At 47.2% G+C, this 11,550-nt stretch overlaps 1 non-coding gene and 1 pseudogene across 1 annotated transcript; one reads left to right on the forward strand and one right to left on the reverse strand.

The window, feature by feature from the left end:
- Positions 1-3,634: 3,634 nt before the first annotated feature.
- On the reverse strand, positions 3,635-8,289 carry LOC133886456 (3-ketoacyl-CoA synthase 20-like; annotated as a pseudogene).
- Positions 8,290-8,771: 482 nt separating this feature from the next.
- Positions 8,772-8,910, forward strand: LOC133887570 (small nucleolar RNA Z247). The gene has a single exon (XR_009903607.1). It is a non-coding gene; the product is annotated as a small nucleolar RNA Z247 (small nucleolar RNA).
- Positions 8,911-11,550: the final 2,640 nt, after the last annotated feature.

The following is an 11,550-nucleotide window of genomic DNA, read 5'->3' on the forward strand; positions in this document are numbered from 1 at the left end:
TTCAATATGGGTCTTGTTTTGTTAGATTAATTGTTGTAAATCATGACTCAACGACTTATCAAAATAGGTGCACGGTTCAAAAGAAAAATAGGTTCAAAGTTTGATATTCAGATCCATCGGCTCAAGGACGTGCAACGTATGTATTGGGAAAGCCACCAAATTGACAAGCACAAATGGCATAATCTCACAATTGTGCCGATACAAGATGAAATAGATGTATGCAAACATCTATATTTGTACAATTTGCATCTTTCTATATTCCTGTAAAATGCACAAGTTATTGCAGATTCAATTGATCTTCACCGTTGACTCAAGTTGATCAAACAGTTATCATACAAATTAGACCACATTTCTCACTCTAAAATATCATTTAATCTCTCATTATTTACCTTACATACCTAGATGACCAATATTTGTATTCTATACATTCCAAAAACACATTCAATCTCCCATTATTTGATTTTCATGCCTAAACATCCAATATTTCCCTTCCATATATTCACCGCCGCCCACTAAGTTTCTCCAAAGAGTGTGTTGCCTCCTGCACGTCGCCTACAATGCCGGGTTTCTTCAAAGGGTGTGCCGCCTCCCATACTTTGCCTACAACATCGAATTTCCGAAGAGGGTGCACCACCGTCAGCACGTCGCCTCCACCGCCGTTTACCACGGAGGATGTAATTTGTCACCATCTTGATCCTCCTCAAAGCGTTGCTATGGACGACAAACTCTACACGATACATCCCCCTCCACCCTCATGTCTAGGTACTTGTCATTCTCTTCCCTTCTAAAATTACATAATCATATTGTGAATTTCGTGTATACAAATTTCTCCTTTGTTATGCTATTTTTAATTTCTTCGGATGCTATATCCTTCAAACCTTTGGTTGTGTGGCGCACGTGAAGGAATTCAGGCCGAGGCTTGACAAGCTCGCTGATCATTCAACACCGGGAGTCCTACTCGGCTATGAGGAATGGGCGAAAGCTTATTGAGTCTATGATCCCATGGCAGGCAAGCTATATTTGACTCGAGATGTGATCTTCGAAGAACACCGGGCTTGGAAGTGGTTGTCATCAGGGGGCGTCAAGGTGGGTTATGAACCAGCCACATTTACAATGGTGTACACCATCGAACCTGGCGACACGATAGTGGGCATCGAGCTAGGCAACGCGGCGGTGGGTGCTTCTAGGATTATCCTGCAGTCATGGCATCTACATCTGTAGAAGAGCCTCGCACGCCAACACCCGTGTCAAATCAAGTTGAATGGGCAATGCCACCTACTCACGATGACTCTCTCGACACCGACTCTGAGCCACGTCGGTACAGGCTCATCAAGAATGTCTATAATACAATTGATGTGGTTGGCGATGAGCATAGTGGGCTGTGCTTCTTGGCTACTGAGGAACTGGCAAGCATAGGTGACGCTCTCGTGAAGGAAAGCCATGGAAGAAGAAATCAGGTCCATCACCAACAACAACACCTGGAGCACACCATGCTCTCAGCAAGACACCACACCATTGGAGTCAAGTGGGTGTTCAAGGTCAAAAAAGATCCCGCCAGCAACATCATCAAGAATAAGGCGACGCTGGTGATGAATGGCTATGCACAATGTTTGGGGTGGACTTCGAGGAGGTGCTTGCGCTAGTGGCCAAGATGGAGACCGTCTAGTTGCTGCTGGCGTTGGTGGTGCACGGGCGGTGGGAGGTGCACCATATGGATGTAAAATCCATATTCCTTAATGGTGACCTCGTCGAGAAAGTCGACATCCAACAACCATCGGGCTTCGTCAATGAGAAAGGTGCTTAACAGGTGCAAAGATTGATAAAGGCATTGTATGGTCTTCGACGAGCTCCACACACATGGTATTCGAAGTTACATGTCTCTCTCATCTCTCTTGGTTTCACTCAATGCCCTTTGGAGCATGCCATTTATAGGAGAGGTGATGCTCGATCATTTCTATTGGTCAAGGTTTATGTAGATGATTTAATCATCACTGGAACAAGTGTTTAGGACATTGGTTAGTTCAAAGCCCAGATGCAGCTGACATTCAAAATGAGTGACCTTGGCCTCCTCAGTTACTACATGGGGATCAAAGTCAGGCAGACAATGGGCAAGATCACACTGAGTCAAGAAGCTTATGAGGACAAAATCCGGGAGCATGTAGGGATGGGGATGTACAATTCCTGTCAGCCAATGGAGAATCGGCTTCGTCTGAGCAAGAAGGATGGAAACTTTGTCGTGGATGCAATGAAGTATCGGAGTGTGACTGCAAGCCTCCGCTATCTCGTCAACAAAAGACAAGATATTGCACATGTAGTCAGCATCGCTAGTCGTTTCATGGAAGCTCCGAGTACACAACACTGGGCAGTAGCCAAACAAATTTTGAGGTATGCGCAAGGCACAGTGAACTATGGTTGTTGTTACAGATCAAGCGGAGCAGAAATTCCTTTGATCGGCTATAGCAATAGTGATCCTGCCGGGGATGTGGACGATCAGAAGAGAACCATGGGGATCGCTTTCTACCTCGGCGCCGGCCTCATCACCTGGACCTCACAGAAGCAGAAGGTTGTTGGATTATCTCCATGTGAGGCCAAGTACGTTGCGGCTGCAACCGTGACATGTCAAGGTGTCTGGTTGAATCGTCTCATGGACGAGCTATTGGAGTGCACACCACTACCATTCAAGCTGCTGGTCGACAACAAGTCGTCTATCGCACTCTGCAAGAACCCAGTTCATCACGAGAGGACCAAGCACATAGACACAAAGTTTTATTTCATCCGAGAGTTTTTGGAGGCTAGGAAATTGGACATTGATCACGTTGGGACGGACGGCCAGTTGGCCGATATGATATTATGACAAAGGCTTTTGGACGAGTCAAGTTCATTCAAATGCAGCAAAAACATTAGCATCAAGCAAGATGGTGAGGAGCAACGAGCTTAAGGGGGTGATTTGTTGGCTAATCTCATCGCTGATGCCTTGTAGTTTGTTAGATTTTTTGTTTTGATGCAAATAAGCATGTTCTGACTGAACGCTGCATGTTAGCTTAGTGGCGTGTGCATGAACCGTGATGCCTGCCATGTTATTTCATTTTTTGTTAGAGTAGCGGCACCTGGAATGAGTGGGTAGTGGGATGGCACAACTGATATGGATCTCAGCTGCAAAACCGGGCATCGTTAGCCCATGATTTGTACAGCTTTCTACGGTTTATATAAAGACCAAAAAAGGCTCCACAGTTGATGCGGCGCCAAAATACTCTATTCTTCCTTCAGTGTCCAGAATGTGTGAGTGAGTCCACGAGATCGTGTGTGCGCTCCCCAGCAACAACAATCGTGTTGTGAATTTCATGTATACAATCTATCTTATGTTATGCTAGTTTTTTACTTCTTCGGATTGCTATATCTTGAATTGATTTCACGTGTGCAGTTGCTAATCTTATTCCAAGGCTACAATACCCCCCAACCAATTTAGCTAAGTTCAAACCATCAAACTTGTATTTTTACAGCTTATCTACCCCTACACCGAATCAACATACACTTGTACACTTGACATATACCTCATGTTTGAAAAGGAAGGGAAAAAACTAGCAACCCTGTAGTTTGTCCACCCAATAAGAGTGAGCCACTGCACTGCACACTCTCACGATGGCGCTGCGACGACGCTCTCCACCTTGGGCACCTCGATGGGGAACCGGTGGATCTCCTTTGCCCAGGGGTTGTCGCCGGCCTTCTCCTTGGCCGAGTCAATGGTCTGCAACGCACGCCACACCGCGTTGTTGCACTTGAGCCCAAAGCCAAACAAGATTTGCCACGCGCTGTGGCTGCACCGCACCCGACCATGCACCTCCGTGTACACCAGCTTGTACCATAGCGAGCTGCTGGACGTGTTCCCCCATTGGTACAACATCATCTGCAATGGCTCCATGTGACACTTGCCTAGGTCTGTTAGCACTAATCTTGACTTACATATCTTTTAGAGTCTTTGTATGTGTTAGTAGTGTGCATGTGGGTCATGTATGTAGTGTTTGCATGGGTCCATCAATTAGCTAGTTAGCTGGTGCTTTACTAGTTAGCACATCACGAGTTGCATGTGCTCGTGGAGTTAGTCTCTGGGGTAGTTAGCTAAGTACATGCAAATAGGAAGTAGAGTGCGGCAAGTAGTTAGCTACATGCATGGTCAGTTGGGTACGTTGTGGCGTGGCTCATGGTCAGGTCAGTGGACTGTTTCAAGCGGCGCACGTGCAACATATGAGTTGGTGGCTTGGAAGCTGCGGATATGTACGAGCGAGCGCATGAGACCCAGATAGTAGTTGCTCTCATATGCATGTAAGCAAGGCTATATTAGCCATGTACCCTGTTGTTTATTTTGATGAGTCGAATACAGAAAACAAAAAGGGCATTTGTTGCCGCAACTCTTGTGTTTGCGTGTTTGTCTTCCAAGAGAAAAACCAAAAGCATCTCTACTTGAGTTTGTCCCCTTCTGTCCAGTGTCACGTGAGTTCCGTCTAGGATCGAGTGTGTTCGCTAATCTATCTGCGTGGCTGGAGGTCTACCACAACACTTGGTATCAAAGCCAAGGAGAGGATGCTAAGGGAAGCAATAAGTTTGTCTCTGTTGTTCGACAAGTGACGCCTGTTGCAAGGTGGTTCGTCCACCTCACAAGTGGTAATGAGGGAGAGCTCGGCGACGATGTCGTACCCACAGCTCACCTGCACGAACTACACTGTTTGGGCAAAGAAGATGCATGTCACTCTTCAGGTCCAGAACGTGTGGGAAGCTGTGGAGCCGGGTACCACAGAGTACGAGAATAATTGAATAGCATTGTAAGCCATCTACCAGTCTGTACCGAAGCAAGTGATGTGTTCCCTTTCTGGAAAAGACACGACAAAGGTGGCGTGGGAGGCGATCTAGATGGCGCATATGGGGCACCAACGTGTGCATGAGGCCAACTTGCAGACCCTCAAGAAGGAGTTTGAGGGGCTGAAGATGGAGGAAAGGGGGGACCGTGGATGACTTCGCTGGTCGGGTGACGTCAGTCATCATCGGCATCCACGCGTTGGGCGACACCACGGTGGGAGAAATTGATGTTGTTCACAGGTTTCTCTGTGCTGCCCCAACCCGCTACAAGCAGCTCATCATCTCCATCGAGCAGTGCGTGGACTTGAAGACCCTCACCATTGAAGACCTTGTCGGGTGGTACAAGGCCTACGACGAGCGTGACCGAATCAGTTTTGGTGACCCGAAGGAGAATGAGCATTTGTTGCTCACGCGCACGCAATGAGAGACTCTCGCCAAAGAGAAGAAGAGCAAAGGGTTTTGCAGCGGCGCAAAGAAGGACCGTGACCGTGGTAGTGGTCGTGGCAAGGCTAGTGGGGGCCATAGTGTCAGCCGTGATGACGACGACGACAACACCAGTGTCTACTCCAACTTAAGTGAGCACAAGTCCGAGGGGAAGAATGGCAAATGCTACAACTGTGGTGTTCGTGAGCATTTTGCCAAGGAATGTCGTAAGCCAAAGAATGAAGAGGCTCTCCTCATGACGATCGACGACGAGCCGTGTCTCTTGTGATGAAACGTTGAGAATACAAGTCAAGATTAGGGTGGAATTTGTTAGCACTAATCTTGACTTACATATCTTTTAGAGTCTTTACATGTGTTAGCAGTATGCATGTGGGTCATGTACGCAGTGTTTGCATGGATCCATCAGCTAGCTAGTTAGCTAGTGCATTACTATTTAGCACGTCACGAGTCGTATGTACTTGTGGAGTTAGTCTCCAGGGTTGTTAGCTAAGTACATGTAAATAGGAAGTAGAGTGTGGCAAGTAGTTAGCTATATGCATGGTCAGTGGACCGTTTCATGCGGCGTACACACAACATATGAGTTGGTGGCCCGGAAGCTGCGAATACGTGCGAGCGTGCGCATGAGACATGGGCAGTAGTTGCTTTTGTATGCATGTAAGCAAGGCTATATTAGCTAGGTACCTGTGGTTTATTTTGATGAGTCAAATACAGAAAACAAAAAGGTATTCGTGGTCGCAACTCTTGTGTTTACGTGTTTGTCTTCCGAGAGCAGCATCAAAAGCATCTCTGCTCCAGTACGTCTCTGCTCGAGTTCATCTCCTTCCATCCAACATCGCCTGAGTTCCATCCAGGATCGAGTGTGTTTGCTAATCGATCCATCTGTGTGGCTGGAGGTCTGCCACAACAAGGTCCAGGGTTCTTCTCGATGGTGTCCAGCACCGCCCGCCCGCCCGCGTGGATGTAGAACTGCTCGAACGCCATCTTGAAGTCCAGAATGTAGAACTGATCTTGAGGCCCAGGACCTTCTTGCTGATGAGCGAGGCGAGGAAGAGGATCTGCTCCGACATGGGCAGCACCAGCGGGCCAAGCGTGGTGATGTTAGTCTTGAGCGCCTCTCGCCGACGACGGCCATGAGTTCCTTGGAGATGGCCACGCCCACGTGGCCCTCCTCATCCTCCTCCTAGAACACGCACCAGTACGCGTGGTCGTCGGGGCCGTGGTGGGTGCGGACCATGTGCATGAGCTGGTACTGGCCCGGCGGAGGTCGATGTCGTGGTTGGTGAGCAGCACGGTGGCGCCGCCCATGCGGAAGAGGCAGTTGGATATGAGCATGGAGCGGTTGTTGCCCCAGTACCAGTTGAGCGTGATGTTCTCCATGCTCACCACCAGCGCATACGTGTTCCAGTGCACCTGCCGCACGCACGCATCAGATAGAGATAAGCTGAAGTGTCGCAGTCGTCAACCTGGCCCGTTCCTTCGCCCCGCTCTCACCATTCAAGTTAAGAGAGAAAGGGAAATGAACAGATGGGAAGAAGAAGAAGATGGTCACACATGTCAACGTGTTCTAGATGCTCCTGCCATGACCATTTTTGGGTGATTGGATGCTGATGATCATTAATCAGTGGAGACTGAGTACTAGCACAGTAGCACTGATTGGTTCATATACTCCTATAATAGTTTTTATTTATGAACAGGGCTAATGTTATCGCCAAAAGTGTAGAAATGTGTGCATGACCAATTCATAGCATAGTTTTTGGGTGATACGAAACTAATTAATCATTTTTTGGCAATCTTATGAACGAGCGGATTTTGTACGAAATAAATAGTTTGTTGGTTCTAGTAAGGGTCACGTACTACCTTAAAAAATATACAAAAGCTTTATTGTTAACACACTTTAATAATGCCAAAATCTGCTAACTTTCTATGCTTATGCTTAATTGCACTTATTCAGCTCAATTAATGAAGTTGTAAGCTACCTGGAGTAGCTGCTTGGCGAGGTCGATGGAGATGAGCCCGGCGCTGCACCCCATGCCGCCGAGGTTGTAGCTGGCGACGTTCCCGTGGAGTTTGTAGTGGTTGACGATCATGGCCAACAGCGACGGCGTCGGGTTGAACAGGATGCAATTCACCACAACAATGCCGATACCCCTGGCGCACACCCGGCCCCATCTTGGCGAGCACCTGGTCGATGGCGCCGAACATGACAGCCTCCGCCTCGGCGCGCGCCTCCGCCTTGCACAGGTTGGGTGAGTTGAGCACCACCTTTGGGAAGTAGCTCCCCTGGCCCAGCCCCGACCACTCGAGGATCTTGCGCTGGAACTAGGAGAGGTTGTAGTCTGTGAAGACGCCCGTGGCGGCCGACTCCCTAATGAAGGTCTCGCGGGAGATCGTGTGCTCCGGCCCGTGCTTGTAGCACATGAAGTCGAGTAGGTACACCGCGCGCGGGTGGCGCATGAGGTAGGCGGTAGTGAGGACGGCGAGGATGCCGAGCGACGCGATGGTGAGGGGCAGGTTGACGGCGAGGTCAAAGAAGGTGTGACGGGACAGGCGCAGGGCCACCGCTGCTGCCCACCGGGGCTAGGAAGAGGTAGAGCACGTGGCAACTGCGAGGTGGTAGCGCAGCTTGAGGCAGCCCTGGCTGTTTCCCGAGCCTTGCCGTGCCACGCGGTTTCCCAGCTACAAACCATTCGGTTAGCTATGTGCGCCACCACGCGGGCGGCCACTCATCCGTCCGCTAGTTAGAGTTTGAGTTGTTTTCAGTATGTATGGATACAGGAGATCAGTTTGTTTTGGTAGTTAGATATAAACTTAGCATGTTCCAATTGTATAGTCTTTATCTATTCAAACTAATCTCCTCCATATCTCTCATGTTTTGTACTTGCAACGGCGGGGGTGTTTCCTGTCCTATATTAACATGCAGAGCGGCCCAGAAGGGTTTAACGCTTCACAAACAATTCTTTCATGGTAATCAGAGTTATCCTCTTCCAAATACATCTACTCCCTCCTCCTCAATGGCATCGGCATCTCCTCTTGGTCCTCCCATCTCTGAGAAGTTGAGAATGGACAATTTCCTTCTTTGGAAAGTGCAAGTGCTTCCTATTGTGCGAGGAGCGCAGCTCACCGGGTTTCTAGATGGAACCACGCCAGCACCTTCGAGGATCGTTGAAGTCACCAAGAGTGACAAGGGCACCGAGATGGTGCCAAACTCTGCGTATGCACTATGGTTGGCACAAGACCAACAAATGTTGGGCTATGTGCTTAACTCGCTCTCCAAGGAGGTGTTAACACATGTAGCAACCATGAGGAGTGTAGCCGAGGTGTGGACTGCGATTCAAGAGATGTTTTCATCACAATCGAGTGCTCGGGACACTAACCTAAGAATGTTGCTCACCAATGCCCAAAAGGGAAGCATGACCATGGATGCCTACTTCAACAAGATGAAGGCCATTGGTGATGAACTCGCCACTGCTGGGAAGCGCCTTGATGATGAGGAGATGGTATCCTTCATCTTGGTCGGCCTTGACATCAACTACAACCCTTTGGTGTCTTCCATTGTTGCGCGCACAGATCCTATCTCTCTCAGTGATCTGTACACGCAACTACTCAGCTACAATCTTCGAATGGAGCTCCTACCGGGCTCCAACAACGAAGGCCACTTCCAATCTTCGGCAAATTATGCCTCACGTGGTCATGGTGGTGGCTACAACCAGCGGGGGTGTGGAGGTCATGGATGTGGAAACGGCCGTGACAATGGAGGCAGTACTCAAGGAGGTCATGGCAATGGTGAACGTCGTGGAGGAAAACACAACTCTGGGAACTGTCCTATGAGCCAAATCTGTGGCAAGATTGGTCACACGACGTTTGATTGTTGGAACCATTTTGACCAAAAACTTCCAGTAGGAGAAGATTGCAAGAGTGGCCACCACGTCCTATGGAGTAGACACAAATTGGTACACCGACACGGGTGCTACTGATCACATGACAGGAGAGCATGAGAAGTTGACTACCCATGGCAAATACAACGGGCATGATCAAGTCCACACAGCTAGCGGTACAGGTATGGCAATTAGTCATGTTGGCAATGCGTTCATTCATACCCCTAGTCGTAAGCTTCATCTAACAAATGTTCTCCATGTTCCTAGTGCTCGAAAGAATCTTGTTTATGTTCATAAGCTAGCCACTGACAATAAAGTTTTTCTAGAATTTCACCCCAATTTCTTTTTTGATCAAGGATCAGGTGTCGAAGAAAACAATTATGCGAGGCAGATGTGAAGGGGGTCTCTATCCTTTAGTGCCGCATGCTTCAAGTCCAAGTCCAAATAATCAAGCCTATAGTGCTTCCAAGCCTTTCCCAAAAAAAAATGGCATAGTCATTTAGGTCATCCTTCTTTTTCAATTGTTGAGCATGTTTTGAGAAATAATGAGCTTTCTTGCTCTAATCAGTCTAGTGAAGAGTTGGTTTGTGATTCATGTCAAAAAGGCTAAAAGTCCTCAACTTCCCTATCCAAAGTCTTCTAGTATGTCTACTGTTCCTCTAGAACTCATATTTTCTTATGTGTGCGGACCTGCCCCTACTTCTATTGGTAGGCATACTTATTATGTAAGCTTTATAGATAACCTCAGCAAATATACATAGATCTATCTTCTTAAAAAGAAGTATGATGTGTTTCAAGTGTTTCATAATTTACATAACCTTGTTGAACATCAGTTTGGTAGGAAAATTGTTACCATGCAAACCGACTGGGGTGGAGAATATGAGAAGCTAAAATTTGTTTTTCCAAAAAATTGGTGTTGCTCATCATGTACCATGTCCTTATGCTCATCAACAAAATGGCTCAGCTGAAGAAAACATCATCATATTGTTGAAGTAGGCCTTGCAATCCTAGCAAAAGCATCCATGCCACAGAAATTCTGGGACGAAGCTTTCCTTCCTGCCACACATCTCATCAATATCTTGCCAAGCAAAGTCATCAACTTCCAATCCCCCATGGAACGTCTTCTTGGTACGAAACCCGACTATATATCTCTTCGTATCTTTGGTTGTGCTTGTTGCTCAAACCTTAGACCTTATAATCAGCGCAAGCTTGCCTTCTGTTCCAAATGATGTGTCTTTCTTCGATATAGTTCTCTTCATAAAGGTTTTAAATGCTTTGATGTTTCTAATGGCTGTGTATACATCTCATGTGATGTAGTTTTTGGTGAGGCTAATTTTCCCTTTGAGCATACTCATTCATATGCTGGAGCTCACTTTCGGAATGAGATCTTACTTCTTCCACCACATCTTCACAATTTCTCATGTTCTAATCAAGGGGGTGATGAACGTATTGATCACATGACTAATGATCCTAACCGTGCTATTGATGCCTTTAGTGATAACTTGCAGCAAAGTGAAAATCCTGCAGAAATCAAGGCACAATTCTATGATTCTATGAATTTCAGCCTCCAGTAGTTACCGGATGAAACTGGAGCAGGCGCAGGTGTTGAATCCCAGAGAGATCACCTATGTCCTGGTCGAACGCGTCGTCTCCTGGTTCCGCCTCATATAGATCATCTCCATTAACAACATCTAAATCCGGATTGGTTGCGGGGACTCCCTCTACTGCACCAACAGCCGGACCTCCCCAAGTGGCTACGGAACCTCCGCAACAAGTTCCGCAAGTGGCTGTGGAAGCTCCGCAGCAAGTAGCTCCAGCACCACCAGAGATGGCTCGGCCACGCACACAACTGCAGGCTAGGATTAGCAAGCGTCGGCAATTCAAGGATGGCACTGTAAGGTACAATTTTTTGTGTTCTGCAGGAGAGCCTAAAAATTTACAAGAGGCAAGTGAAGATCCAAAATGGCGGTCAGCTATGGATGATAAATTTTCAGCATTGGTAAAGAACAAAACCTGGCATTTGGTACCGGCACATAAAGGTAAAAATGTTATTGATTGCAAGTGGGTGTATCGGATCAAAAAGAAGGCATATGGCACTATAGATAGGTACAAAGCCAAAGTAGTAGCAAAAGGATTCAAACAATGATATGGTATAGATTATGAAGACACTTTTAATCATGTAGTTAAAATTGCTACTATCAGACTTGTGTTGGCTATTGCAGTATCTAGGGGTGGAGCTTGAGACAACTAGATGAGCATAACACGTTTCTTCATGGTGTTCTAAAAGAGGAGGTTTACATGAGACAACCACCTGGGTATGAAGATCAAAATTCTCCTCATCACATTTGTAAGCTAGATAAGGCTATCTATGGATTAAAAC

This window comes from Phragmites australis, chromosome 12 (genome assembly GCF_958298935.1).
Source record: "Phragmites australis chromosome 12, lpPhrAust1.1, whole genome shotgun sequence".
NCBI classification, from domain to species: domain Eukaryota; kingdom Viridiplantae; phylum Streptophyta; class Magnoliopsida; order Poales; family Poaceae; genus Phragmites; species Phragmites australis.